The sequence below is a fragment of the Scardinius erythrophthalmus genome, assembly GCF_964197995.2.
Source record: "Scardinius erythrophthalmus genome assembly, chromosome: 10".
NCBI classification, from domain to species: Eukaryota; Metazoa; Chordata; class Actinopteri; order Cypriniformes; family Leuciscidae; genus Scardinius; species Scardinius erythrophthalmus.
In genome coordinates this window covers 37,653,136-37,677,252 of record NC_138230.1, presented here as the reverse complement: position 1 = coordinate 37,677,252, position 24,117 = coordinate 37,653,136, and the positions used below count along the sequence as shown (strand labels likewise).

The 24,117-nt window shown below is 37.6% G+C and overlaps 1 protein-coding gene across 2 annotated transcripts in view; it reads left to right on the top strand.

Moving 5' to 3' along the window:
• The first annotated feature begins 1,362 nt into the window (after positions 1-1,362).
• Positions 1,363-24,117, top strand: part of col8a2 (collagen, type VIII, alpha 2) — a 58,451-nt gene continuing 35,696 nt past the window's right edge. The window contains exon 1 of one of the 2 annotated variants that reach the window (XM_081375918.1): positions 1,363-1,990. The gene's annotated coding sequence lies outside the window, so the exon portion shown is untranslated. Of the gene's footprint in view, positions 1,996-24,117 lie in introns of both variants that reach the window. The other variant, XM_081375917.1, reaches the window with a different exon arrangement.

Here is a 24,117-nt window from a genome sequence, read left to right as displayed (position 1 = left end):
TCGAGAACTAGTGTCTGCCTCTGCCAATGGCAACAGACATTGCAAGGGGTATCATAATGATCCAACAAAACCTGAAGAGTATGTCTGTAATGTTGGTGCAGTGTGAATTAGCCCATATTTTGATTCATCACTATCAGGTTTTGTCATGCTGGTTCAAACCAATGAATTGCTGAACACAAATGTGTTTTCTTGACCTTTGGGTCCAACTTTCAAAGCCCACCATGTGAACGTAGTGCATATAAACAGGTCAGTAATTAGCCGCGTGCCTCTTTATTGTCTGTTCCATTACTTACGAGACACACAAACTCAGATTAGCATCTGATAACGCACCTAATATCCAACCATGTCAGGGGCTGCATGGATGGAAGGTATCCAGTGGCTAGTCTTAGCCGTAGCTCCCTCCGAGCACAATGCCCCACTTGTTGCTCCGTCTCCTCTGGCATTATCCAAAGCTATATCAGGCCCTACCCGAGGCTTCAAATCCCCCATTTTTCAATGTGTGCTTAATCTAATCTTGGGTTTTTTGATTGGATATTATGATAAAGTTGGTGTTGCAAATTATCTACAGTTGGTATATGTTGCACAGTGGCTAATTGGAACTGAATGAGCTCATTGTTATTGGGATCAGATTAGGAGCAGAGCGCCACGATGATGGTTAATTTAGGTCTAGATAACATATTCTGTAATACTGCTTGTTCTTACACACTCTTCACATAATTATCCAAAATAATTAAAGAATTTTTCTTCCAGGAGAATAAAATAGGGGCCATTAACTGTGTTAATGCGTATCTCGAATTGTAGCCTCAAAACGCTGCTTTACACATTCTGAATTAAGCATTTGTACATATTATCGTAGCAATTCATCCGGGAAAGGTTCCACTTGGGAACTGTTGCTAAGTGGTTCACAGTCCAGATCAGTCAGCCAAGAAATGTAATCTCATCTCATAAAACTGATTGGTTTAATTGGCTGAGAGTCTGGCAAGATTACACAAAAACAGACTTCCACTATACTTATTGCTGCATACGTGCTTATAATCTTGTGCCGGAACGTTTAGGACAGCAAATTTGAGGCATTTTGTGAAAGAATGCTTTCGCTGAGGTGAAATCAATGCACTGCGAGCTGCGCCAGCACAGCCTGAATTTTCCAAAAGGTGCTTTCTGGGAAAGATTTGTCTGTTTGTATGAGTGCAAGCATTTGTTTGCAGATGTTTATGTTGGAGGTGGGAAAACAAGGGCTTAAATGGTTACCGGGAAAAGAGGAGGGGTGCATATCCATCCCTTTACTCCACCTACCCCACCCCATCCTCTATACTGCTTCCTTATTCTACTCGGCCGCAGACACTTGCCTTTTATATGGAGGGTACCAGTGAAACAATCCACTCTCTCTGTTTGGAAAAAAAATACTTGCAAGAAAAGAGACTGGGAGCTTCCAGGTGCTTTGCCCCCAGTTAAAAGCCCTGTAAGGAGCTCCTCTTCTTGCCTGGAGTCAGGAGAGCCACTGCCTAGTGAAGTCGAGCACCCTGCCTCTCACATTCTCCCTCTCCCTCTCTCTCTTTCTCTCTCTCTCCCTCCTACTTTCCACCCTGTGAGAGTGCACAGAGATTCAGAAGGTGCGTCTGAAATCTACTTGTATCCAGTCTGGAGACAACACCACAAGGACTTTTTTTCCTTCACTGCGACAAGCACATGGACTTAATTTTCTCCAGAGACAGAAGTAAGAACAAGAACCAGATTGGCACCTGCCATTGAGAACCAGAACTTTCCAGAACTAATACAACCAGAGTTGTATTAGTCCTTTCTACTCGTATGTAAACACTGTTTGACTGCGACCAAGTGCCAAGGCATTCCCAAGACTTCCCTGTCTGCTGGGTTCCCATCACATCTTCTCAAGTTATTTCTCCAGAGATGACTGTCTGAAGAGGGAACACAGAAAAGAAACCACCTGACCTGCAGAAGTTACCTGCCTGAGAAATTGAGGTGAAACAGAAGGGTGAGGTAAGTTCATATCTGAATCTTTCATTTTCCTTCCCTCTGAGTGCAGGCTTATGTCATCTTTGAAAATGTTTTTCATATCCCGTTGCTTCACAGCAATTGAATCCAAATGCAAGACGGAGAGAGAGGGAGGAAAAACAGTCGGGTTTACATCTCAATCATGAGACCAACATAATTCTCAGCGCACTGCTACACACAAGGCAGATTAACTGAATGTTTTAGTGCTCTAGCCCCATTAATCTCTGCAAAATATGTGGCGTATTTTTCTAAACAGAGCCATGTGGCTACCATTTGCATTTATGCTGATGCTGGGTGTGTGCATTTGTGTGTGCTTGTGGCTGTATAGGTTGTGTGGTTCAGGTAGTGTGGTAGGTCACACAGCTGTTTTGAAGTTGGAGAGGGAGAGAGTTATATAACTGCAGCAGCCTCGCTCTAACTGACACCTGGGACTGTTTGGTCTGCACTCTGTTGCGCACCAATGCCACTCGCTTAAATTTTAGCTCCACCCACAGGATTCTCAAGTCCCTGCCCACTTTTTAGCTTCAGAAATTGATGCATTTTGACCTATTAGACAGTCCACTTCAGAGGTTAAAATGTCGCTTTCAATCAGCTCGAATGAAAGTCTAAATGAAACCAAGTTGGAAGTAATTTATTATTATGATAATTATTATGAAAGTGTTGCATGTTTTGACCTGTCAGACATAGTCCACTTCAGAAGTTAAAATCGCACATTAAATAGTTTCTTTTAAAGTCAACATGGAACCAAAATTGACCCTATTTATTATTTATAAAAATTATTTCTTGTTGTTTGTTCATAATAATTCTTACTATTATTACTTAACAAACATTCATTGTCCTATTTTGAATGATTCCTTGGTTGCCATTCTTCTGAATTTTACAAAAATTGTCTTCATAACCATTCCACAAAATGTAATGGCTTGCTCCGCCTACACTGCTGACGTCACAAATACCCATTTTTTTCTCAGCCACCCCTCTCCAACCACCTGCCTTTGTTTTCATATATAACGCCCACTTTTTCCCGATCCAATCAGTTTTTATGGATAAAATTAGTCCCGCCTTACATTGCTTCTCTTTTTAAATAACCGTAACAATATAAAATATGTCAGGTTATGGAAGTAAAATGAGTTGCAAACAGCATTTCTTGTTGACTTGAGTGGAAAAGTCTTGCTTTTTCAGCTTTAGATGTAGCTTCATCAGCAGCAGTAGTTATGTTCTCACATCAGCAAGTTTTGAACATGATGTTATGTCATAATATGTCAAAAAAGGTCTAAAAGAGCTTCTTTGTAATGTTTAAGCTTTTCTACACATAATCAACTACTGCACATGGCATGAGCTCAATGCTGCAGTCTTAATTTCAGACGGAGAGTGAGAGAGAACTGTGAGAGAGAAGGGAATGTGCTTTCATAATACATTCTTCACCAAGAGCACTGGGGAATAGTATTCAATAATACTTTTTTCTCGTCTGAGTAGCAGGGCCCAGCTTCTACAGAACTGAAACAGACCCAGTCTGGAAAAGACGACATGCTCTCTTCTAAAAACATTTGGCGCCTCAGCATGATGGCTTTCAGGAGGAGAAGCGGTTTAGGTCTGACTGCAAACCTGTGCATCAGTGCCGTTAGCGCTACCACATTGCACAAGCCTCCGAGGTGACCTGAACCCCTGAGTGGAAAAAAGAGGTTAGAGAAAAAGTGTCTGAGACACTCCACAGAGCGAGAGCCCATCATCCTCCTCACACACTTCCGATTCCTGAGGCTGGAGATGATCCAAAGCTTCTAGATGGGATGCTGTCTGCGCTTAGTTTAGAGGATGGGAAAGTCAGCTGTGAAGTATGATGTGATTTTATGATGGATGCGTCTCATCTGGTCCTGTTATCAGGAGACGCAGCAGACAGCATCCCACCTTTCTGTGTACAGTTACAGCGATAGCTTCAATCTACCAAACACCTCACTCCCTCAAACACACTTTGACCCTTCTCTCCATATGTGCATTTCAGTTAGGTGAAGCCAAGGAGATCTATAACACCTGCGGAAAGCTATCCGTTTTGCATTAGCAGTTTATCTTTCAATTTTAAATCTGCCGTTTTTGCTCATGGGACCGCAGAACTTTTTCAGCCAATTACATGCGTTGAAAATGACATCATGAATAATCCATTTCATGGTTTTTAAAGGGATAGTTCTCCCAAAAATGAAAATTCGGACATTTACTCAACCTCATGTCGTTCCCAACCTGTATGATTGACTTTCTTCTGTGAAACACAAAATAATATACTTGGAAGAATGTTTTTAGCTGTTTTTGTCCATACTATGAAAGTCAGTGGGGTCCAAAACAACATTGGACCAGTGTTATTTTAGTATTATTTATGTAATATTAGAGATTTTATTAATATTTAGTCTTTTTCATTTAAAGTTTTAGTTTTTTTTTTTAATACTTCTATTTAGATTAAATTATTATTTTTATTTCTGTTTTAGTTTGAGTATTTTGAGCACTTCAACAAACTTTTTTTCCAGTTAAATATCATAACAAATATCGTGTGTGTGTGTGTGTGTGTGTGTGTGTGTGTGTGTGTGTGTGTGTGTGTGTGTGTGTGTGTGTGTGTGTGTGTGTGTGTGTGTGTGTGTGTGTTAATTACTATATTTTGCTTGTAGAATTTTTTATTTTATTTTTCCTGGTCCAGATAGTGTAGTTATGGCATCTACCAGCAGGGGCTAATGGGGTCACGCTAAGCCAAATTTTGACCGCTTGGGCAAAGTACGCAAAGGCAAATAGTTTGGCAGTGTGAAGGCGTAATGGCGAGGCAATGTTGTAACCATGGATGCCCACCTTTGGGATGCCCCAATAACTCTGCTGACTGCGTTTTATGATGACAGATAGCGCTGCCAGGTTGGGGCTGATGAAATGCATTTTTTTCTTTATTGCATTACATGACTCCAACCAACCTGATGGAGGCTTTTATATACGGACCATTCATAATCGGGTTAACATTCATTGGTTGTGCTGGTCAGTAAGCCTTTGTTCATGTCCAACCGTCTGCCTTTTTTAATTCTGGGGCAACTTCACTCACTCAATCTCGTTTAGAAGCTATTAAAATCTATCGTGGATGTTGGAGACTATATTTCCCTGTGCTTTAGGTCCCTATAGCTCAAGGTGGATGTAAATGTTTGCCCTGGAGAAGTCATATCTGAGAAATAAAAAGAAGCAAAGCTTGTATCCAAACCATTATGGATGTCTCTTTTCATTCAGCGTGTAAAGGCTTACTGCAGATTCAATTCCCATTTGAGTTTTTATTTTATTTTACCGTGCAACAGAGGAAAATGATACGAAATCCATTACACATGCTCAATCAGTGGGAGAGACTAGACAGAGGACCTGGCCCAATGCAGACTGTGCAGCATATGGGAAATGTTGGACACACCAATAGGTTGAACTTTTACTTTGGGTTTATGAGAGGCGATGTCTTGTATTTGCAGCCAGCGAACACTCACCAAAGGTAAAGGAATAAACTAATCTGTTTATAACATGGGACAGGACCGAGTGTCAAACTTGTAAAGTATTTGGATTGTCATGTACTGTCTCATGGAGATTCTTCTTTTTTGTATTATTCATAGTGCTTCAGATGTTTGTTTGCCAGCTGACATGTGCATTCCAGCTCTGTTCTGGACTGGTAAGAAGACCAGTGATCCACATGGATTTTGTAATACAGTGAGTGCCACTAGAGGGCAGAGTTGCTGACCTTGACTGAGCAACCAAACCCTGTTACATGCGAATGTGAGCCTGTGCCACTGGTGCTGTCAATTTTTAGATGACAAAGGCTTCTTTTCTTTCTATGTATAAAGTGAAGCTTTTAAAAGATTACGATTATTAGTTATTTGTTTATTATTGTACCTTCAAAATTATTTGTTCATTGGTAACACTTTACAATAAGGTTATGTGTGTGTTAACAGTCATACTAGATAACATGACATAACAGTGTACAATACTTTTTATCAAAGCATTTATTAATCTTGGTTAATGTAAATTTTGCATACTCTTATACATTTTTAACATTGCAAGTTGTACACTGCAAAAAAATGACTTCTTGATGAGCTTTATTAGTCAGTTTGACTTTTTTTCTAATCTTGAAACAAGTTCAATTTAATTGACTTGAAACTACATAAGATATTAAAAGGATAGTTCAACCAAAAATGAAAAAAAAATTACTGATACTGAAAAAAATTCATTCTGTTGATCATAAAATAAGATATTCTTTGAGTGGTTTTAATGAATGTCCATACACTTAAACATGTCCACCTATTTCATTTAAAAAAAACTGTTCAGTTGAAAAAAAGTCCAGTTGTTGTGTTAAATTTAAGCAAAATAAAATTATTTCAACTTAAATTATATCAAACTGACTTTCGAATCTCATATAACTTATATAAAAAATGTTTTTTATAATAATTAAATAATTTAAATTGCTTAAATATTATGATATAAATATGAAAAAGTATTTTGATGAGTTAAATGTTGTTATTACGACTTATTCATACTTTTACATTAACTCATCTTTTGTTATCCACAGAAGAAAGACAGTCACACTAGTTTGGAACAACATGAGGATGAGTAGCCTAAATGATTACAGCATTTTCAATTTTGTGTGAACTATCCCTTTAAGATTGGTTTCCATACATTTTATTTTGAATGCCTTTGCTATAATTAAAACAAGTGAGAGAAAATGGTAAGTGGAGTTAAACTAAATCCACTTGAATTGCAGATACATTCTCTCAAAATGCTTCAAATATTTGGTATTTTTCCTGGACATTAATACAAAAAATACCCATTAAGAATAGGAATTTTTGCTCTCCTACAATTTGAGTTATTTTTGGTTTATGTTTATGTGTTTATATGTACTTTGTGTTTTTGCTATGCCTGTGAAAAAACTCTTTATAAATGAATATTAATGTAACAATAAAACAATAGTATATTCATAATTAACACTAACCAAGGTTAATAAATGCTGATGCTCATTGTTAGTTTATGATCTCAAATCATGCACTAACTACTGTTAACCTGCTTTGTTTGGCATACGACCATGTCATACTCTGCTAAAAGGTGCTTCTCATCAGCTGTGTGGTAACCTTCATACCTTTTTTATTTGGTGTTCACTTTAAACAGGAAATGAAGGAGAATACCACTCATGCTCTGACCGTGTTACGTTCCAGGAACTCACGCCCCCATCTCTCACCATAACCATTTGCTTCTAGATGTTTTTCGCTCACTATAAGAGAGAGGAAAACAGTCCTGTTCAATGGTGCTACAAGGCAAGCGGTGCATTCCTTTGAGGAACTGTGCGAAGTCTGTGTGATGGGAGGCTGCAGGCTTCGTTCCTTCCGCCCGTTCTCCACTTAAGGTATAACGGACGAAAGAAAAACAGCGAATGAGGAATTACCCTCAAAGCTGTTGGAAACAGAGCTTTGGCATAAGCCTCCTCTGCAATCAGCAACGTGCTTAGCCTGCATCGGCGATTAGATGAGGGTGCGTGCGTTTGTGAGGGAGTGTGTGAACATCTTAGACCTGAGAGAAAAATGCCGCCGGTGGCTCAATCAAACATCCTGTTGCATAAGGCTTCATTCCAGTGGGTTGTGCATGAATTGGTCTGGACAGGAAAGAGGTGCAAACACATCCAGGAAAGGGGAGGTTATCTGTGTAGGCCAATAGGTTTATTCTATGGGCACTAGGGTGTAAAGATGTCAACTGTTTGATTGATTGAGGGGAAATGCGTACTGCCCTGAACAGATGTGTCGGTTTTGTTATTCTCAATAGGACACAAATGAACACATGCTTACGGAAATGAACAGCTTTACTTTAAGTCTGATGAATGCGGCACAGATCTGGGCTTAGACTCAGGGCTGATTTGTAATATCACAAATCACTTCCAACTATGGGAATGCACTCATTTTCTAGGGCCCTATGAAATTCCTTCTTATTTTTTTCCAAATTCCGTTTAGTCCATTAAGATTTTTCTGTATTCCGTTTTTTTTTTCTGCTTTAATCTTTTGGGACTTCATTTTAATGGTTAAATTAAGTTTTGACAATCAAGAAGTACATCCAATTAAACTGAAACTAATACAATTTAACAACAATTCATTAAAGTTTAACAAAAATTATCATATGAAATTAAACAAACTTTTTTATCAAAAAAAAAGTGCTGCACAAAAGACCTTTTTTGTTAATTAAAACATGAAACAAAAAATATTGTAATTATTCCTTAAAAAAATAAAGTTCTAATAATAATTTAGTATTATTATTAATGTTAGTATTATTATTACATTAAATTATTCTGTACAACAGTAATATATTTCTGTCACAATTTCTTCAAGTTAAACCTAACTTTTATTTTGAAGGGTTGCCGCAAAGACCTTTGAGTTCCGCACATCCGCGGCATTCATTCACACAGAGACACACAGAACATGCAGGATCAATATTTAAATATTATTGTTGCGGTTTAATATTTACAGACACTAAGTCTGTATCGCGATTTGATTTAAGTGTACTGACCTACTTTTTATTTATTCATCAAAAATTTTACAAATTCTGTGAAATTCCGCGTTATACAGTAGATTCCGGTTTTAGGACTTTAATTCAATTAAAATTGGAAAATGCAGACAGAAATTAAAAGGACCTTAATTAATTAATTGCGGAAATTAAAGGGCCTTAATTATCTTAATCCGTCTCGCTCTCTCTCTCTCTCTCTGTATACATGCATACATACATAAAAAAACATACAAACATCCGCATTTTTTTGCCGTTATTTACTTTTTACTTACTTCTTTTTCCTTATTTTAAGCATAGTCCTCAGTAGAATTAAAGGGATAGTTCACCCAAAAATGAAAATTCTGTCATAATTTATTCACCCTCATGTCGTTCCAAACCCGTAAGACTTTTGTTCATCTTCGGAACACAAATGAAGATCTATTTGATGAAATCTGAGAGCTTTCTGTCCCTTCATTGACAGTCTCTGCAACTACCACCTTGATGCTTCAAAAAGTTCATAAAGAGATTGTAAAACTAATCCATATGAATCGGGCGGTTTAGTCCAAAAAGAGACTTGATCACTTTAAAATGATGAACATATTGAATTTAGGCTTTTATTCACATATAAACACTGATCAGTGAACATAAACAGAAGCTCAACTGAACCTGCTTTGACACGTGAGAACAACCCTCATTGGTTCTTGTGGAGGCTCAAACGTGTTGCATAACACGAGAGAATGAACCTCATTGGTTCTTGCACATCAAGAAAACATGCTTGAGCTTCCGTTTACCACAACTGATGTGTGCGTTGGTGAATGTTTTTATGTGAATTAAAGCTTCTATTAAAATTGTAAAAATTTTACTAAACTGCTCAAATCATATGGATTAGTTTTACAGGGCCCTATCTTGCACCCAGCGCAATTGACTTTGTACACCGATGCATGTATCATTCCTATTTAGCACACGCGCAAAGCGCGCTTTTCCCTCCGCAGAAGCACGTCGCTAAACTAGGGAATGAACTTGCACTACCGGGGCCGGTTCAGCGCAAAAAAGGAGGCGTGTTCCGGCGCAAATGTTCCTTCATGCTATTTTGCAGGTTTAGAAAACAATTGCGCCACTAACCAGGAAAAAATAGTTTAAAGTCAGTGGTGCGTTGCGCATGTTATGCTATTTTAAGGGCGCATGCTTGGCCATAATCACTGTATCGTGTGCACAACGCGCATACACTTGATTCTCTCATCTACACAGAAGCAGCAGTTTTCATTTTTGCAAATCATACATTATTACGATAGATAGATAGATAGATAGATAGATAGATAGATAGATAGATAGATAGATAGATAGATAGATAGATAGATAGATAGATAGATAGATAGATAGATAGATAGATAGATAGATAGATAGATAGATAGATAGACAATTTATTATGAAAGCATACATCTAGCTTACACATTTACCCAAATTATCATACGCCTTTTTAACCGAAGTTAATTTGGGTGTGTTTCTCCATCCCCAACGTCCCTGACGAGAGCGTTGCTCTCCTTGGCTGTGAACCGCTCCTGGTGCGCGCCTGGCAAATCCGCCATTCTGATAGGAATCCGCTTTAGAAAAAGCGCGTCTGCTCTTAAAGGGAATGTGAGATGACTCTCTGATTGGTTTATTTCACGTTACGCCCAAACCACACCTATGAATAATGAAGCTCTTCAGACCAACCCATTTTAGATTTGCGCCAGGCGCAAGAGTCATTTATCCCGCCGGGAAAATAGCAACAGCGCCAAGACCCGCCCACAAAGTTACTTGTGCTTTGCGCTTTGACACTTGCGTTTCAGATCGTTAAAATAGGGCCCACAATCTCTTTATGAACTTTTTTTTAAGCATCAAAGTGGTAGTTAATTGGACTGTAAAGGAAGGGACAGAAATCTCTCAGATTTCATTCAGATATTTTAATTTGTTTTTCGAAGATGAACGAAGGTCTTACGGGTTTGGAACGGCATGAGGATGAGTAAATGATGACAGAATTTAAATTTATGGGTGAACTAACCCTTAAATCTGTTTAATGCTCAAGCAAAAACAACTTGAGGTTCAGGTATTTTTATTATACAAGATAAATATACTGATTAAGTAAAGAGTTATTTGTTTGGTCTCAACACCGAGTGACCAGAACCTTACAAAACATCTCTCTCCTCGACCTTTGTTACTTAAGTCGTACTTCTGGCTTTCCAGTAATCTTGCTGTTTTACTAAATTTCCCCTCAGGGATCAATAAAATCTCTGTCTATCTTTCTATCTATCTATCTTGTCTTCCTAGTCTTTCATTTTCACATTCCCCTCTTCACGGCATTCCCTCATTTGCTCTCCCTTGGCTCTTGAAAATGCACTGGATGTGGACGAGTTTTTCCGTTCCGTTGGCAGTAGATGGAAATGGGGAAGCTTGGCAAGTAACTGTTATTATTTTTCCTTTTGCACGTATCAGCTCTTTCAGCAGCTTCTCTGTCATTCAGACCTAGCAAACATCTCCACGGTCACAATCTCAAGCTGCCTTATCAGCATCATGCTTTCAGACAGAGACTTATCCCGCTGAGAGAGAGACAGTAAATCCTTTTCACACCAATACTGAATACTAGTTGCAAATGTTAATTGCAAACAACATTGTGAATAGAAGAAAAATATTTTTATGGGCCTATGTTCATTATATTTGTATATATATATATATATATATATATATATATATATATATAATATACAATATATATATACATAGACTACCATTTAAAAGTTTGGGATCAGCAAGATTTTTAAATTTAATTATTCATTTATTTTTAAATTAATATTTTAATTATGCAAGGATGTGTTAAATTGATCAAAAGTGACTGTTTTTTTTATAATGTTACAAAAAATGACATTTGAAATAAATGAACTTTGTTCTTCAAAGAATCCTGAAAAAACGGTTCCCACAAAAATATGAAGTAGCACAACTGTTTTCAACATTGATAATGAGAAGAAATGTTTCTTGAGCAGCAAATCAGCTTATTAGAATGATTTCTGAAGGATCATGACAATGAAGACTGGATTGTGGATGCGGATGCTAATGGCTGCTAGAAAATCTGCTAGTTTTGCCATCACATGAATAAATTACATGTTAAAATATATTCAAATATAGAAAACAGCTATTTTAAATTGTAATAATATTTAATAATATTACTGTTTTTTACTGTATTTGATCAAATAAATGCAGCTTTACACATTGAACGGCAGTTTACATTTAGTTTTTTGTATTATCATTATTTTATACAAAAACATCTGATTATATTTCTCAATTTGCAACAGAGCACATGGGAAATGCAAACACTATTAAAAATAGACCTTCGTCCGTGTTTCAGTAAATCATTTTTCAGTGTTTGTGCATACTGTTGGTAGCAAGCTATTGATTGGCATGGTTCTGCTGGACCCCAGATGTATTTGAATAAAACATTGATCACAAATAAAAATGAAAGAGTCTGAAAAAAAAAGATCTGAGCCATTATTTGGCTCTTTCTGTTTGTTTTTTTCTGTAGTTTTATGTCTGATCTTCACTCTTACCCCCTTTTTTGTATGAATCAATAGTATTTACTACAGTGTAGTAAGTTCAAAACCGCTGAATGGAAATGCAAACATGCACATAAATTATACAAATGTGCATAAAAAACTTTGGCGCTCAATTTAGGCAGGTACATGTTTTATCCGATATGAAGATATGCACATAACCTAGGATGGAAAAATCCCTCTATGCGCAACAAAAAATTGGTGTGACTTTGCCTCAACAGTGGATGTGATTGGATAACTGAACTGTTGAACCAATTGCACGGCATCTCAAATTTTGGTTTGATCATTCAGAAATGCCTGAGCCAAAGTCTGTCATCAGAATAATTTGGTTTAATTCCCTTCCAGAAGCGTCTCACATGATTGCGTTCCCAAACACCAGCATCCGAACGCAAGATAACATGCAGCGTTTATTACGTTTCATTTGTGTGCTCTGAGACGATTCCAATCGGGGAAGCTACTGGAAGTGACGATTTTGTTCTCTTGAACACAATTTTGCGCACAAGTTAAATTCGCAACTTTGGATGGAAACATAGTGGTGCATGGTTTGGCACAGTGAGAACAAAAACGTCTTTGGTCAAATTCTGCTACTCAAAATATTATTTGTACACAAGGAAAGAAGAAAGAAGGCATTACAGAAGAGTTTACAAAAGACGTTTAGTATTTCTTTGGTTTTCTGTGTTTTAATACAGCAGCCAGAATAGCGAAACTTTGCTTTGTGTTTTGCAGAATAAATGTTCTTTTTGCATGCAAGATGTCTTGCAGTGCTTTTCCAAGGAAACTGTAGAAAACCCTTGAAGCCATTGACAGAATATCAAAATAAGAGCTGAATCCAGCTGGAGGCACTTACAGTATAGCCTTGTTTAGTTTAGACCTACCTGCAAAACTGAACCCAACTGAATCGTAATGGGACGTCGGATGATGGGCTTTGAGGTTTAGAGGGACTTGATTTCTTTTAATTGGATGCTGGTTGATTTAACCGGCTTTCTCATTAGTCTCTTGTTCAGCCTCTGGGAGCCAAACTGATGAGGGACTCCAAGACTACAGCAAAGAAGCAGAACAGGGCCAGTTCCTCTCTGGGTCAAATCCTTAAAATAAAACTCCAGTTGTAACTTTGTCTTTGTCCTCCCAGGCCAAGATTTTCTACCCTCTTTTCTCACATTAAGGGAAGGGTTTGATGAATGGTCTGCAAGAGCAGAGATGGGAATAGGGCTTTGGAGGTTATTTACTCCAGCTTATGTCTTGGATAATATTTCTTTACATGTGTTCCCAGTTTTTCCGACGACGGCTTCTTAGGGGAATTGAGAGTACTACCGACAACAGCTCCAGTTGTTACCCTTGCACTCTTCAGTAAGTTTGTTCCAGAAATACATTAGTAACATTACCCATACTGGTCTCCATCCCGCTTCCATGGGATTCTCATGATTCTAGGCATGATTTGTGGTTCTGTCATGGTGATTGTTGAGGTTGTGCCTTTCAGTGTAGGTGGTTCAAGACTGTTGACAAAGCTTATTTTGTCATATTTTAATTGAATAACTCGCACTGTCTGTTTCAAACATTGGTTGAAAGAAATGAATACTTTTGTTCAGCAGTGATGCGTTAAATTGATCAAGAGTGACAGTAAAAAACAATGATGCTACAAAAGATTTCTATTTCAAATAAATGCTTTTGCACTTTATATTCATCAAAGAATCCTGAAAAAGTATTAAGCAGCACAACTGTTTTCAACATTGATAATAATAAGAAATGTTTCTGGAGCAGCAAATCAGCATATATTACACTGAAGACATTTTAAAAGCTATTAAAATAGAAAACAGTCATTACTGTTACTGTTACTGTCATTACTATCACAATATTACTGTTTTTATGTATATTTGATCAAATGAATGCATCCTTGCTGAGCAAAAGTGACTTCTTTCAGAAGCATTAATAGATCTTACTGACCCCAAACCTTTAGTATTTAAAATTGGACATATTCATTGCGGACTTATTTAGTTTGTGTCACCACTCAGTTGCTGTGAAGTCTCATTTCATGTTATCCTATCGCATCCTGTTCTAGATGTCCAACTTTCATACGCATCCAAAACGCTGACAATTTCAAATTCCCCCTTTCTCTTCACCTCATGCTTTAACGTTGCCCAGTAAACCTAGCATCTCCAGGCGGTTTGATGTGACAGAATGAAGGAGGAGCTTGACAAGCTGGCCATAGATGAGAGCGCTCAAATGGGCCGTGCACCATCCAACTCCCAAGCACAACAGAGCGTTTGTGTTCTTCCCTAACCACAGCAAGGAAGAGATTCATGGTAGCATGGAGAACTGGCTCCTGATGCAGCGAGGTTGACCTTTCGCATATGCTAGCACTTGTTGAAGAAGGATGGAACATGTTGATTATAAATAAGTTGGTCACTATGTTCATCCAATGTTGCCTTTAAAAAGTTACCCAAGACCTAAAGTCATCCAATGTCATTTCTGAGCTGTTTATTTAAAGACTGATATCACTACAATCATTTTGACACTTCATTTAATGTGATTTACAACTGATTACACACTCTGTCCTTGTTCTCGCTTTTCTTACATTAAATTTTAGTCATCAAACCCCTGTTTTTTGCCGCTTTGCTAATGCAAACCAGGGCATTTGTGAAATCTGGCGTTCCAATAAGTGACACTGTCGTGACACCTGACCCAAGTGCAGATCGGCACTTCCTTCCTCATGGTCAGTATTTTTTTATTCTTTACAGAAATGTAATAAAAAAATCTTCCCATGTGTTATGAGACTGCGTGAGAATTCATCTTCAAGTGGCTTGATGCCTGTGCAATAATTTTGCTGGAGTGGCTTTAGTGATTTGATCAGCATAAGGTTTGTACAGAAACTTATAGTCTCACTAGTTTCGCCTCTAGCTGTAGATTTTTGCCTAATGAAGATGACCGTCCCACCTGCAAACTTTGTTTCCTGCGATTTGTTTGTCTCGTCTCAGAATGGTTGTGCAATCAAAATCGGCGTGCTATTTGTCTAAATCTCAAAGGCCCACTTTCTTTCCTTCGTGTAAAAGGTACACTGTATCTCATATTACCCTGGCTAAAGTTACTGAAAATGTAGAGAGGAAAGGATTGGGTTTGTCTCTCTTTGAGACGCCCCATCCTCATTCACATCCTTTTTCACATTGTTTCTTGGAAGCTCTCGTTTGACACCAAAGAGAGATTTTGGCTTGATACCTAAGATTGTTTCTGAGAAAATTTAAAGTGAAGTCAAAGTGTAAGAAATAAATGTGTCATTTAAGGTTCAAAAACTAAATTAATTAATACTTTTATTCAGCAAGGATGCAATAAACTGATAAAAGTGTCAGTAAAGACAGTTAAAAAAATGTTTTATTGAATGTCCATTGTTACAAATAAATTCTGTTCTTTTGAACTCCCAATTCATGAAATAATATTTTAATATTTTCTACAAAAATATAACATATTTTAATATTTTCTACATCAAGTGACACTGAAGACTGGAGTTTAAAATTGTGATAATATTTCATTACAGTAATGTCTTACTGTGTTATTGATCAAATAAATGCAGCTTTGGCAAGCTTAAGAAACTTCTTTCAAAAAGGCTTACAAAGCTGCAATTATGAAATATAAGATCACAACTGTTCAAAATTGTGAGCGATTAGGTCACAGTTTATTTTTCATTCTGTTATATTATTCTGAGGTGGAGACAGGCTTAGATACATCCCTCTTATTTTTCCTTTCAAGTGTTTGTGAGACGTGAGAGGCCACCTTTTCCAAAGAATTATAACAGGAGGATTTCTTCAGGACTTCCTGTCTGAGCCACTTGTCTGGGAAATTTGCTAACTCATGCCTGCTATGATCATCCTCAGCTTATCCACTCATGTGATGCCAAGGGTTTCCCCTATTTTTACATGTGTGAATATGTTTGAGTTAGCTTTACATAAACCGAAATGATGCCATGAAGCCATGTATGTTCATAAAACCCCATAATCAATTTTAAAAGTACAAGAAGTCGTCCTATTCATTTTTAATTCATTTTTGTGTGTCTCTTTACCTGGTATAATTAGATTGGATAACTAATCCTGACATGCAGATGTCATCATCATAACCTTATTGAATTCATGAGAAATTAAACCAGGGGAGTCTTGAGTTCAAAGCAGCCAGTAATACAAACCCATAATGAGACAAAGACCGAGTTGTTCCTGTTATCCTGCACTGAAATACAGATCTTCTAAACTAGGTGCTTACAGTCCTGTCCTGTCCTCTCACTTGAATACTGGCCTTTTTGAAGAAGACCCAACTCTAAGACAATGCAAGATTTCCTTTGGTCCAAACATAGTTATCCCTGTCACAGATTTATTTTCCTGGCATAGCTAGAAAGAATCAAGCCATTAACCTTGTTCGGGTGGAACTCAAGTTTCTGTGAACATGATCCTTCCTTCATAGACTCATAACTTTGCAAAGACTCCCTATGGGGGTCTTTACACTGATCGCCCAGGCGAAACAATACAATGCATGACCCCTGCAGGAGTAACCCACCTGCTTTTACCAAATGTAGGTGAATCGGGACGAATAAAGGCCTGCAGAATTTGAGTTCTCCCAGTGCACTGTAGGTCATGGACACGTGTCTGGGTCCAAGTAACAACTTCTAATCCGTTTACATTCAGCCGAGACTCAGTAAGAACAAGGGTATTGTGTGGCAGTTCTTATGCAACCAAACACACTTCCTGCATCCCATCATGCTCTGCAGAATGGAGGCTGTGAGCATGAACAGAAATGCCACCGAATGCTTAGGCAATGCTCATATGAGTGTGTGGGTAGAAGTCACTGAATTAGGAATGTATCTGTTTGCAAATGGTTGCAATTGGTCACACCGGCCCACAGCGTCATCGCATAAATCTTTCTATTAGGTATTTATGGAATCCAGATTAGTCTGCAGGGGTATGTTTTCATTTAGCCTCATTATGGTATTGCAGTAATGTTGAATAATATATATTTGTATGTCATTTAGCAAAAGCTTTTAACCAAAGTGACTTACAAATAAGGAAAAGCACAAGCGATCATATAGGATGAACAATACTAGGAGTACTACAGTACAAACTTTCATGAGTAAACCAGTACAAAAGTCATTGCAGAAGTATAAATGTGGGAAAGTAGAAAAAATAGAGAAACTAAAAGCGCTTTAGTTTATTATTGTTGATGTTATTTTTAATATAAGTACTGTAATAGGGAGTGCTTTTAGTTACGGATTAGGGAATTTTTATAACTTTTTTTAATCAATTGACTTTAAAATGAATGATGGATGGAACGCACATGGATGACTCCAAATGTCAGGTATATGTACACTCTAAAAAATGCTGGGTTGTTTTAAGCCAATTTTGGGTGAAATATGGACAAACCCAGCCGCTGGGTTACATTTTTAAATTGTATTTTTAATCCAACGTTTGGGTTTGTCCATATTTGACCCAAAATTGAGTTAAAACAACCCAACTTGTGTACCCTAGTGTACCCTACTTTTTAATATACAATATAAAATTTAAATACACATGGTAAAAAAGTATTGATATTTTCCCCACGCCCACTGTATGTTAATAAATAATTTTTGCAGCTGTATAATATCATCCATGGGGAAGAGGATTGCTGCCATGAAGATCATCTGACAGGGATAAAATGCTCTTCATGAAATCCCCTTCTCCTTTTCCCATCCAAAGACTCAATTAAATTATTCATTGAAATAGAACAAAAAAAAAAAAAAATGAAAATGGTTACATGCCGTTCTGCTGACTAAATTGTTTTGAATAATTTCATAGACATAACAGTACCTCTGCTGTCCTTCGACTGAAATACTGCTGCATAAAAAGGGTAATCAACTGGACTGCAAATGTTCTTTTGCAGTATTAATGACTGTCTTGTGTCCTCTTAGGTGAAGATGAAGTTCAGTAACACAAACAAAGCCATATGTTTCTGAAAAATACTGGAATTTAAGTCACGCACAAACTCCAACTTCAATCGTTGAGACAAAATGAGGCTCGGGCAAATTTAATTCATACGCAGGAAGCTGAGTATGAGTAGTTTGATTTATCATGGTTCGATACAATACACAGTGAATCTCAGTTTTTTTTTTTTTTTTTTTTTATAGGACGTTAAATTTCAATTTGTGGGACCCGCAGCAGTTTGCGAGGGGAACCATGAAAAATGTAAGATGAAAAAATGAACAGCACTATATACAATATATATTTAATTGAGAATTCAAATGTCGGATGGAAAAAATGGTCACATTTGTAACTTAATAGAAAGTAAATGTCTTCCCAAGATAGTGTTTTAATGATTAGTTTTGGATTTAGTGACATTTAATTTTGGAAACAACATGTCTATATTTCACACAATTTTTCACACAGTATAACCAGGTCTTTATTCAGTACATGAAAATATATAGCTGCCATTGTATTTTAGAAAGGGGGTCTCTAACAAGGGGATTATCATATATTGGGGGGTCCTTGGCATTAACATGTTTGCAAACCCTTGTGCTATTGAAATAAGCCGCTCAATGAGGCCTTTAGAGTACGTTTAAAGTGAATTATTCATCTTTGGGGGAGATATGGGGGATGAGAGTGATTTTGGCATTTAACATGGAAATAGATCTTGAACCATGGTGCCCACAGACACTAGTACAATCATCTCTCGCCTGCCTCTCTCTCACTTTCCCATCACAGACTCTCACACAAATCATTAAAATAGCATTTTAAGCACTAGTTAAGTCATTCCAGCAAAAACCACAGTCTCCTTATTAGGCAGCCTGCGATTCAGCAAACGGCACCCAGCAAGAGAAAAAGATTTTGAAAAAGCAAAGAAAGAGTTAGACTGTGTTTGTTTTCTTGTCTGTCCTTTGTGTCTATTTCCTGTCGGTTTTGCGAAGGCGTTGGACTGTCATTGTCTAGATTTAGAGATTTAGTCTGCGTAGGAGGGTGTGAAAAGTTCATACTTTCCCCATTCTTAAAAGTGCAATCTTTATGGCTTTTTTCCCCTCAGGCAACACTAATATGCTGTATCACCAACATCATTTTTGTCCTCCTTTTTTTTCAAGCAGAGACAATAAAACTGTATGGAGGAGTCTTGTCTAGACCAGGCACGTTTTTCAAGTGGGGTTCATCTGCTTGATTCATAGCCTCAAAGTCTCCTCCAAACCCAGTAACAACACACACTTGTAGAGCCGAACATTCCAGCACTATTATTTTTGCATTATATCCCTATTGCTTGAAAGACATAGGCAGTTATCTGCTCCATTAGCTCCACACGCCATACAAATCAGCCTACTGTTGTCGTCAGCCTGAGATGATCACATTTTGCAGTATTTATGCATTAGAATGTAACTAATTGTCTATTGATAACACACTTCATCTGTATCATGTCCTTCAGTATGCTGGTCTAGCAGTGTAACCATAATGTTAATCTTCAAAACTTCAACAATATAGTCTTTTTTTAAAGGCTGACACTGGGGCGGTACACTTTCAAAAGCTACACATTTGTATTTATTTATTCATAAAGGGTGCCTATTAGTATCTTCAGGTATATATTAGTATCTAAATGGTTCACATTAGTTCATTTTAAAAGAGTACCGCCCCAATTGACAGATACCTTTTTTTCTGAGAGTGTATGATATTGAAGGGATAGCTCATCCCTCAAAATGGAAATTACTGTCATATCATTTACTCACCCTCATATTATTCTAAACCTGTGTGACTTACTTTCTTCCAATGAAAACTAAAAATACATTTTAAAGAATGTCTTTTATTCTCTGTACAGTGAAGGCCAGTGGTATCTAGTGTTTTGGAGCCAATTGACTTTTATTATAAAGACGAAATTTAGCATTTCGTTGAAGAAAGTAAGTCATGCAGGTTTAGAATGTCATGTAAATTATGACAGAATTTTCATTTTTTGCTAAACTATCCTTTTAAGATTATAAAGTGGAGACACCACCACACTAGCATCCCATGATGCACACTAGCATTCAAAACACAATATGTGTTGTATCATTTCCATGAATTTCCTTTGCTTTGCTTCAAAATGTTATGCTGGAGCCATTGTCTTTGGTGAGGTGTCACCTTAACATCTGCCCCATAGATTAGCGCACACACGCAGTAGTCCACTTTACTTTGATATATTATGTCTAAGCATGGAGGCTCCTTAGTCTGCGTCTCAATAGTAGGTTTGTTGAGCTCGGGGTGTCTATGGATAAATGCCCAGTCTGAAAAGATCTACAAAGCCAGACGAGAGGACCAAAGAACCCTTGTCTTGTCCAGAAAAGGGGCACGAGTCCAACAAGGATTAAAACGGCATTCCTCTGCCACCCCACAGAAGCCACAAAATGGTGGTTGCATGGAGTGAATTTGAATGCCTCGTCCATGACTTGACTATTGGCTTTGCTTGAAAGCCCGAAACATGGCAGTAACTAAAAAATTGCTTATAACCATTAAGCTCTCTGTGATTGGAGCCATTTCAGTTCATATGATCTTTCATGAGTTTTAGAGCAGAAAATGGTGTTATTGAATATGATATTTTTATCTCCAGGCCGCAGATTGTTAAAACAGGAAGAGGAATATTAGACGGTTGCGCTTAGATTTATAATTCATTTGCCTACTGACAACCCTTTTGCCATTTGAAAGTAGGTCTTTGTGGTGTAAAATTCCATTTTCTGCTATGATGTAAATGGTTGATTTGCCATAAAACTGCTAATTTGTCAGATGCAGTTTCATTTCATTAATTCTTCTAACATCTGCATGTAAAAACGGATTGCGCCATATTTAGTGGCAAGGAGTAGTTTTCTCAAAGCTTTTTCCTCTGAGGCCGTGGTCCATTGATTTTAGCTCCCTTTCTCTAAACCTAAGTAAACACAGTCTTTTCCAAACCATACTAAAGAGCAGAGCTCTTGGTCAGCAATTCGTGAATGATTAGAGAAAGGGCTGTTTGGGTAATTTGCATGTACTTTACTTTGTGTCACAAAGAGCTCGTTTATAGGTTGTGGCTTTGACTTCAGCCGATTAATTATCCTTGGACTCAATGAAATGGCACGTTCTCACCTTCTGCTTTGTTTCATATATTTGAATCCATAGCACGTATGTTTCTGGTTAGTACCTACATTCATTTTTTTCAAAATATTCTAATGTGCATTCTGTGTTTGTAGTGATTTTCAGGTTTTTGACTACAGATGTTAAAGGAACAGTTCACTTGTAAATGTTTTTTCTGTTGCAGATCTTTTACATACAATGACAGTTTATAGTGACCCCTACTTTTAAAAATGGGAGATAATCAACAACAACCATGTGGTTTACAATCACAGGATTAAAGTACATTTTTAAAACATATTAAAGTAGAAAACGGTCAATATTTCACAAAATTATATTTGATATTTTATGCTTTTGATATTATATAATATTAAAAGCATAAAAAATGAACACTTTTTTACACCATCCTTGTTACATATGTTACATGTACTTACTTTAGTAATAACAGTAAATTATGTATAATTATATGCAGCTGACCCTACACTTTGTTAATTAAAATTACTTAAATGTATAATTCCACTGTAACAAGGACACCTTAAAATAAAGTCTTAACCAAAAAAAAATAATAATTACCAACCTCTTTTGAAAGGTAGTGTATATTATTTTTGAGTTATGACATTTTCCCATTAAACAACAATACAATTCTTAAAGAATTTATATATTTTGTTATGGTGGGTTCTACTTACCCCCTTGCATATAATTATGACTGATACATGAGAGCAGACTGAATTCAATCTCAGAGGCTGTTTGGGAAGGTTATGTGTGGTCTTTTTCACCACCATGTTTCAGTCCACATCAAGGGCTTCTCTATTAGCAGTTGGGCTCCATTGGTAAACAATGGGTTGTCTATTTAATGGAGCTCCAGCAGTGCCCACCCAATCTTCTAAAGGAATGTGCCACTGTTCGTAACAGATGCCAGAGACCCCAGCGGCACAGTATTCAATATTACAAACCCAAAATTCAAGAATCCAAATGAATAGTTGGGAAAATTGATCATCCAGCGATTGTCCAGATATGCAGCCACAATGCATCTATGGCTCACTAATCAAAGGCATAAAGTAAAGCCCCTGATATGGTGTCGACAACAGATTTTACCAGCCGTATTCCCCTCAATAGGCACCTGCTGTTTGGGTGAGCATGAGGGTGACCCCAATACTGGTCCACAGATAGGGCAAATACACTGAATGAAAAGAGAGAGAAAGAGGGAATGTGTGCAAGGAATTTTAATGGAGTTTCCCCTTTGTTGCATCTCTGAAACTAATGACCACTCCTTACAAAGCAACCATCTAAGTAAAGTGTCCAATCAAATATGAAAAGCAAGAAAGGGAGTTAGTGAGAGAAGGTCTGCACCATGGCTCATACCAAGATGCAGGCGTGTAGTTTGGCAGGGACTGATGATTTCCATTAAATAGCAGGTTTCAGGAACAAGATAATTGTTCTAGCAGAACTAACCCCCTCTCACCTATTCCTCATCCCCTCTTTCTCCTCAGCTCTTTCACTCTACTCTCTTTCTCAGCCCATATGTGGTCTGTCTCTCCTCTTCCAAACCAGAAAGCTGCAGGAGAGAGTTCACAGGTCATTTTCACACCTTAATGAACGAATACAACAGATTTGCAGCATAAAGCGTCATTCACTGAGTCCTGAAATACATATCCTATCATTTATATGTTAAAACACAGGATTTTGTGTATATTATGAGCATGTGGAAACAAGTTTGGGTCAGTTTTTCCAGCATCAACAGGAGTCTGAAACAAAGTGCTGAAGTTAATTTTGTGTTGTGCCCTCATCTCAAGACAACAAGATGTCCTTGCTCAGCCATTTGTGAACAAATTACTCTCTGATTTAATGTTTAATGTATTTATTTAAATTACTTTCTGATTTAATGTATCATAAAAAAAGATTGTTTTGCATAATGTGGTCTAACTGGTGGGGAAAAGGGTAGAAAAGACTGCATGAGAATTCGATTCTTGGTGTAATTTGACAACTGCGAAATCGGAGTCTTGCTAACCCGTCCTAACAAGCATAAACATTGCATTTTACATTCATCTAAACTAGTTTAATCAAGATGTCCCAAATTCTGCTCTCTCTACCTGAACATGCTATTACATGGTTCCATTTGCTGAGGCCTTTCTTTGACTTACATTGGAATGGATCTTGTCATCTGTGATGAAAACAGGCCATGCCTCGGAAATCATTAAGCCATTGATACACAGTCTTCCCAGGACCTTTTGAAGTCCATAAGGCTGATCATAATCTCATTAATACTGACTGGCCTGCACATTCTAGGGCAGTCTGCCTCCACCCGAGATTGCACAACAGCCATCATTCATCCCTCCCCTGAGAGGCGCGCTTTGGCTGGAGCTTTTATTTGGGTGGAAACGTGTCTTTGGCATTTTATCTTCTGGCTTATCAATTGTTGCTCTGCAGTGATAGGAGCTCAAATTATTGTTAGACCTGGCTTCTCAGACTGAGTGAAGGGAGGAAGATGTACGGAAGAGAAAGGAGGCTGTTTAAGGGAATTTAAGAGGAGCAGATCTCTGTAAGACAGAGTGCTTTTTGACATGAGGAGTCGAGGCTTGATTTGTTTTTAATTGGCTGTGGTGTCGGCATTGAGTAACGGCGGTACGTTTATGGCCTCATTATTTTAAAGCTCCTGTCTAGATGAGGTGAAAACCAAATGTAGCTGTTGTGTGTGAGAGGAGGAATCCAGACCACTTTGCCGGGTATAAAACAGTGGCTGACACCACAAGTGCTAAGGAAAGGTGTCATTAAGCCTTTAGTGTCAGAGAACAGCCAAGCGGAATCTAGTATTTGGAACAGATGTCTTGATTGCACATTTTGAAACATTGTAATACTGAACATGGGTCAGTGACAAAGAAGAATGCACTCGATAAAGTAAAAAGTAACAACATATTTTCCTTACACCTTGAATACATGTGAGTGTGCACATTCACTATTTT